We start from the raw sequence: 8048 nt of genomic DNA, 5'->3' as shown, positions 1-8048 counted from the left end.
TGATAACCACATTAAAATTAATGTATATTTTATAAGCGTCTTGTACTATGTGTCTAGTAAGCGAGAGCTTCTCTGATTAAGGCTAGGATGAGTGCTGCATTCCTTGGTTTGGCAATAGCGTAGTTTCCCTCATCAAAGAAAAATGAAAGGCATTGATTACGATTCGTTACCCACACTTACTTTATTCATAATATACAAGTTATTTGGTTTTAGAAATACCAAATATTGATAAGGTATTAATAATCCTTATTTAAGTCAAGCGCTACCTGCTAGCTGTGTACTCTGCTACCTGCTAGCAGCCTGCATCGTAGCGGCGTTCATAGCCTCGCACCAAGGTGGTCTCACACGGTGGCAGCCGGAACCAGAATTACGTCACGCGGGCTTTTCCCAGCATTCATACTTAGCCGGCGCGTTTTCGCGCGCTGTTTGATGTCGTCATTTAAAAATCTAAAAGCGTTAAGTATTTACTCCAGGAATAATAATCTTTCCATTCAGGCAATTAAAAATAATAGGAAACCTCCCTACTTTGTAATGTGCACTACACGCAACTTCGAAGAAAATGTCCTTCAAATGGTGGAGGAAGCAGAGGCTGTGAAACATCGCATATGAACCGTTAGTGAGACCGTAATAAGGCCTGAAGATGCAGAAAAAGGTGGTAAAAAATCACTCTACAGTCAACCGCCCGCGTGGTTATGTAAGGAAGGAGTTTAACATTTCAACGAATAAATAATCGTTTGAGAATTCAGTAGTCATGCGACATCCCCCACACCACACAACACTTTATGGTTTAGCTCTAGAATAACTTTACACGGACTAAGTAAAATATAGCCTATGCATTTACAGTTAATGACTTACTGTATTTTTCAATACTAACTATAGCTAGTATAACCAACTAGTAGCTTATGCCTATCTATTGCTAGCTATATTTGCATGCTTCTCTTGGCGTATTATAACTCATGCATAAATCTTTTACTACGCTAACATTTAATTTTCCTATTGCTGACTAGTAGATTTATTAGCATGGTATAATGGTCGTATCCTTTGCACTCTCCTTAAGTTTCCTTTCAGACCGCTGTGTTCTTTAGTGCTTGTCCTGTGTCTGGCGAGCGAGCGTGTGTCTGATTGGTGGATAGGATGGGTGCGGCATGCCTGCAGTGAAACACACAACTTGGTGCCTTAGGTGGTGACTTACACGGTACATCGCAGATGTAGATTAATACGAGGTTCCGCTAAGTTTTTTAGATTGGAAAATTGACCCCACATGGTGCGTGCAATACCTCAACCTTCGTCGCCAAGATCTGATCCTTAAAACCTTTCTTGCATGTTACTTGACCCAATCCACAAACTGTTATAGATGGAGTCATTATTTTCTTAACTTTCATCGTTTACATACAGTTTCCACACTTACATTTTTTTGAGAAATGTGAATTTTTTACGGTAATTTTTAAGAATGCCTCTTTTAAAAAACGAATAATGTGTGATTACCTCGGACTCGATCACTCCCAGAACTCTACCACATCTGCTACTCATAGCGTAGATCCAATCGCCTAAGGAACTAATTATTAGTGAGACATGAACAGCAAGACGTAATACGAATCTATAAATATAGAAAAAACCTCGCCACGGAGCCCGAAAGAAAACACTCCGACGTGAGTGTGGACGTGAGTACCTCAGTGCATTCCATCCGATAATCTTAATTCTGATTGGGCTGATGCTCCTGGAGTTTGACTCCTGCTTCGGTAGCTCTGTCGCGTCCGTCCTTGTCGGCTCTAGGTGCCGCGAAGGCTAAGGATATAAGTTGCTTCATGTGCCGACCTCCCACGTATTCACCGACCCGGCTACCTCAGTTAAGTGGGAGTCATTGCTGTCTACATATTATGGAAAACGATAGAACATTCGCATAGTACGAAAAAGGACTTGATGGAGAAGAATAACTATCAGGAAAAGTTTTACGAATTCATCTTGAAATGAGATTTTGTTTCGAATGACGTTATCCGTGGAAAACAAAATGAATTTACGCCGTTCAAAATTTGATAACGAGAGCAGTGATTAATTTGCGTTAGAGTGGATAAGAAAAAATATGGTACTGCCATCATATGCTTCGGAAAAAATTATTTTTCGCAGAGATCAGAATCCGTGACTTCAAATTGCTGCCGTGGAAAGTAATCTTCTTTGCCACTAAGCCAACTCACTCACTGATTTCAATATTGTTTCAGTACGGGCTTTCCGAAATCATGCAAGAGAACGAACCAGTCTTCTAGTGTCATGAAATCAAATTGAATTGGAACTCGCTGTGCCAATACTTGCCGTGATGTTGCGACGAATATTTTATGCGTGTGTTTTGTTCGTTATCTCTCATCTCAAAAGCTACGCAGTTAATTGTAATAAAAATTACTTCGACGGATTGGCCAATTTTACGAGATAAAGTGATTTGAAGTTATGGAGGCGGATGTATTATGAAGCATGAGCTGCATAATTTATGTAGCATTAAAGATTGCTCACATCCCGTGTGCAAAATTCTCTTTTAAGGTGTAATAATGATGAAGATATTGCGGGAGATGGGAACGTTGATCAAATTCTCTCCTATTGGTCAGTGGAGGCTTGCCCATAATGACGCCGCCCCTCCCAAAGATTTGAAAAAGGAAAAAAAAAATGAAATACCCATTCAACTTTAATTATACATATTATTAACCAAAGTATTTTATCAATCGCATACATCGAAAATGTAGAAAAAAAGGAAGAATAGCGCGAGAAGTATTAATTTGTAGCCGCGGGGCGCTGGCCAGAACGTCCCAATCCATATTAACATGCAGCTATATGATATAGTGGTAGTGTTCGGGGCTGCTGGTGCTATGACGCGTTTAAGCTTATGCCTTGTGGAAATGGAAGTTACTGACAGTGCATGGATGGTGTCTCGGATTTAAAACATTAAAATGATAAAGTCAAAAAACAAATTTAGCGAAAAACACATCAATGCCTGGATTAAGTACACCGTGATATACAAAGTTGACATAAGCGTCCAAGTAGATAGTGCGTACAGATTAAGAATTGAAAAGCTTAATGAAGAAGTGTGTAAAAACCGTTACACAAGCATTAGACTCACGAGCCGCCACTGCTACTGCTCCTATAGAAAATAATGAAACTCAATTTCCAAACTGCGGCGAAAGTGGCGCCGCTCAATTCTTTGCAATACTTTTGAATCCGACTGTGGACAGGACTTAGTTTTGTGAAGTTTCCCCGAACATAATATCTAACTATTCCTCTGAGGTCAAAAGAAGCATATATTGTCAGCCAAGAAATCGTTTCATCTAAAAAAAAATGTCTCTCAGTAAATGTCAGGGTTTACGGTACTTTGGTGGGCCTCCAAAAGGCCACAAGTATACGAGACTAAAGCCAGGTGACCAAATTAGTATGGCATTAGCTGCACGAGATATATCACGTAAGTAAATGTCTTTGGAGTGAACGCAATTCTGTTATACATGACGCACTTTTGAGGTGTGTACATTCGGCAGGTTGCTGGATAGTATTCCAATGCAAAGAAATTAGCAAAATTCGAACAAACACTATTCAAGATCTAATTAAGAAACCCAAACGTACCACTACCTTGGATGGGGATCACTATATCCTCAAATAAAAATACAGACAAATGACCGCAATGGAAGATAATTCATCGGATCACAACAATATAATAAATGCTATTCTCCGATAGATATACTATGTAATACGTCACTCATTTCTTATACGCAAGATGTTGACTCGTAACTAAGTGTTTTGAACTTAAAAGGACACAAAATTCACACGAAAAGGCACAAAATATAGATATGTGTAGAGCGTTACGCATTTTTATTCGCAAAATGTTGGTTCGCAACTGAGTCTATCGAACTTAAAATGGCACAAAATGTACATCACAAAGGTAGATGTATTAAAGTTACAAGCAAATTAACATTATTATTTCATGACCGCATTGTAGACACAAAAATCCCTCGTATGAAAAAAGTCGAGAATAAAAAATCATTTCAATCTAAAAATAGGGATTAGAAAAAAACAACAGAAAACGCTCACGGCATAATATTAATCAGATTTCCAAATAACGTACCCTCCATCATAATAATTATAGTCTTCATATGCACATATGTATACATAAAATGTATGCACTTATAATACTTATCTCCTCGCAAAAAAAACACATCACTATGATTTGTCCTGTTTCAATGAAGAATTTCCTGAATAGTTTTTCATGTAGTGTGGATGCTGATGCATGGATATGATTGCGGACAATAAGATAGAAATGGATAACATAAGTGACCAAATTTAAACTTGCAGGAATGTAATTTTGGAGGAGAAGTACAAGAACAAGGTGGACCTACAGAAAACTGATTCTGAAAATACCATATGACGTCCTATTATTGAAGTAATCGATGGAAAAACATCAAAATGAGAACGTATTTGGTTTTACGCAATCACAGCCTAAAAAAGTGGACGACGCTAAATAAGCCGGAACCGTTTTCATAACGATAGTAAAAAAACAAAGGTATCCATGGGCCAAAAGATAAATAATAAATATCTAAACAATATAATAAAGAGTATTTATGTGCGATAAATGCGGGAGAATAAACACATACCCCAACTGAAAGCACAATTCATCTGTCACTCACACAGGCAATATATCACGACAAAGAATATTATAGAAGAAAAAACTAATAGAAAAAGGCCAATGGCGATTGTGAACTTCATTCGTAATAGTCTTGGCGGTATGAATTAAGTGCTCTTCGAAATATAAAATGAAAAAGGAGACATGTTTGAAAATGAAGTTATGCAGGCTGTCATGGCCGATAAATAAGGTCGACCTTTAAAATAACAAACAAATACCAACAGCAAAGCTTCATGAAAGACCTAAAGGTCAACGAGTCTCTATCAAAGATATGTTAGTAAACAAATTAGAATAATTTGATCGTATTTTCAACCACCTTTGGCAGAAATTGTGTTTTCTTAGCTAGGCATAGATTGCTTGAACAATTGAGAATCGATATCTTCAAGAGCGACTCGGAGAACATAATATTAGAGCCCCCACTATATTTCCAAATCCCTCAGAAACGATAAAATTAGAGAAATATTTTGCCGAACGGATGGATTTGGAAATTTGCTTTCGCCCCGAATCATTACGGACTTAAATAAATGACAGGCGTAATTCTGTTTGAAGATTTACTTTTCATATATAAGCGGCTGGTGTTTTAACACCCCATGCCACACGCCTTTTTAGAATAACAACACAAATAATAACAGTCCAAGAGAGAGGAAAATTCATCGGTCAATTAATACGAAAACAAATATTAATGCAGAGTACTAAGGAAGAAATGATTCGTAGAAAAATAAAAAATGACGATGGAGGATTCCATGCGTAAAAGTGTTTGCGATGTAAATGAGATTCACGTCCAACAATGACATCAGAAAGAGAAATAAATTGTTGAAAAAGCAGTTAAATTTGAAGTCATGTCTGCAGCAACAAGGTCGACCTTCAAAAGAAGAAGAACCTAAACCAACCAGTCCTTCGAACCGGCAAAGCTTTTCGAAAGACGAAAATTCGAAGTCAACGTATCTCTATTTCGTAAAGTAGTAAGCAGCCAAGTTATCTTCATTCCCTCGTACTCTCAACCATATATTTTGCTGAACATTATGTTGCCTATTTTATTGTGGAGAAATTAACTCCAAATCTGGCAATATGCGACGAAAGATTGCCCGTTCGAAAGAATGACTTCGTAAAAATATAAAGTGACGGTAGGTTTCTCGTAGTGTAAATGAAAACAGCTAGATAGGTTGTTCAGTCGTTAAACTTGAATATCTATAGCAAGGATTTCCTCATGGCAAATAATCCTTAACTTATTTAATATCTAAATGCATTAGGAAGAAGTGAACGATTAAGTTAGGAGCCTTTGCCATGCTTTCAAACATACAGTAGAGATCAACGCAAGATCTTATCAAAATGTATATCCGTTGCAAAGAATGGAGTTCATTGAAGGCTACTGAGTATGTTTTCAGTAAATGCCAACTAGACAAGACTATTCACATCACTTCATCACGTTAAAATATGATCGAATAACAGCAAGCGAATCAATAAGTAGCATTGAGGCATAAACGTGTTGATGTTGCCAAGGAAACATAATACTATCCACAGATAATAACAGCAGCGAAATGAATAAGGCCAATCCTTCACCAAATGCAAATACAGCCGGAAAAAACCCTTATTAAGCCTATTCACAAGACGCTAATATCCATGACGAATACTCAAGTGTAGGTAAAATTTTAGAATCCACTAAGTGGTAAAATGATTAATTTTGAATCAAGTAAACTCTGCAATGGGAAATTAAAATAATCCGTCTCCTCCATCTTGAGATCCACACAAAAAAACCTAAAATAAGCATAAAAAGCTCTATCGATCTTATTTTGTATTTTCCCTGCGATTATTTCTAATAATTCCATTCACGGAGGAACAACACAAGGAAAAATAAAACCTTCAGTTCGAAGACGAAAGCATAGAATCCCGTGCATGTAAAAAAATAATTGCTTCCATTTGAAGTAAAGGTTACCATATCAATGGCAACTTTTTTGCATATAACATAATGAAAAAATGTACAATATTAATTAATGAAATCCTCTTACCATTTCTTTCCTCAGGATCTCTCTCCGGCGCAATATAATTCCCAGAAATTTCACTCGCATAACTGACACCGCACTATTTTCACACGGAAACAATTTACTGGAAATAATAAGAAATAGACACACATTAACATAATGCTATCATCAAGCAGAAACCAAAAGTACAAAATCCGAATGATTAAATACTATCGAAGCAACGACCGGCTATTGTGAACACGGAAAAGTTTATGTCGGAAATTAAAAATTAGTGAAAAATGATAGTTAATCCACTTAACTATTCAATTCAATTCTTATAATTTGCAACAGTCGTGTGATTCAACGGTAAAGACGAGAAAGTTAGCGAAGAAAACTTGAGAAGTCATTTTCGGTTGAATTCAGACGAAATATCGGAATAACTGCGATAAATTTAAGCGATCACAACTGCTTGCCGACGACAGAAAGGAGAGAGACGTCTACTTCAAATATAAACGCGAATTATATTAAGAAGTTAGTCCAGTAAGATATCCACATAACTCTCGTGACTGAAAACAACTGGGTGTATCAGTCGGTGGTCTAATGGGGCAGCCTTGCAAGTATTCCATCACCTCGGTGACAAGCCCCATTAAACTCGGAATATTCTAGCGGCAATAGCTTCGAAGACGAGAATGCTCGATAATAATAATCGCTTAAACCACACGATGGGGGACGAAATCCTTCGCGTAAGCTATTCTCAAAACCTCTTAAAGAAACCACCGGAGTAGTGAGTACGTATAGCCTTGGGGAAAAGCACTTACGTAAGCAATTCACATATTATCGTAATCGGGCCTAATCAATCAGAATCCGCCATAGTGAAAATAAGATCGCAATATGATCGCTGCAACGGACAATTTACGAACATCTGATATGCGAGACATTCTGACGACATTACTGAAACTGGATCACTAGACATCGAACTCAATTTATGAACAATTTATACTCACAATAACTCTCGAAGTCGTGAAAGCGAATAAGCGGTGAATATAAGGGAGGTATTTTAAATCTAAGAGAAAATATATCCCCAATAACGTCCTATCGTTTGGCAGGAATAATGAAAACACAGAAATCACTGGCAAATGTATCACAATTACGCTACCTTCAAACCTTTGAGGTTCTTTGCATTGGGTAATAAAAATAATTATAGGCGGGATAAATCTCAATTAAGCAGAGAAACTCGCGAATTATTATAAGCACTGATAAAATCAGATTCAATCATATCTTAAACACTAAAATGATATAGCAATGACAAATGTATGACACGATAAAAACGAAAACTTATGTATGGCTTGCTTACTTACGTCTTAACTCCACGGTGGTTAGCAGGACACTGAGAAAGATTGGGGCTCCGTGGATGCGATTCGTCACCTGAGTGAAGGACG

The sequence above is a fragment of the Ischnura elegans genome, chromosome 3, assembly GCF_921293095.1.
Source record: "Ischnura elegans chromosome 3, ioIscEleg1.1, whole genome shotgun sequence".
NCBI classification, from domain to species: domain Eukaryota; kingdom Metazoa; phylum Arthropoda; class Insecta; order Odonata; family Coenagrionidae; genus Ischnura; species Ischnura elegans.
The sequence above is the reverse complement of the archived record's forward strand: the minus strand, read 5'-3'. Positions refer to the sequence as shown.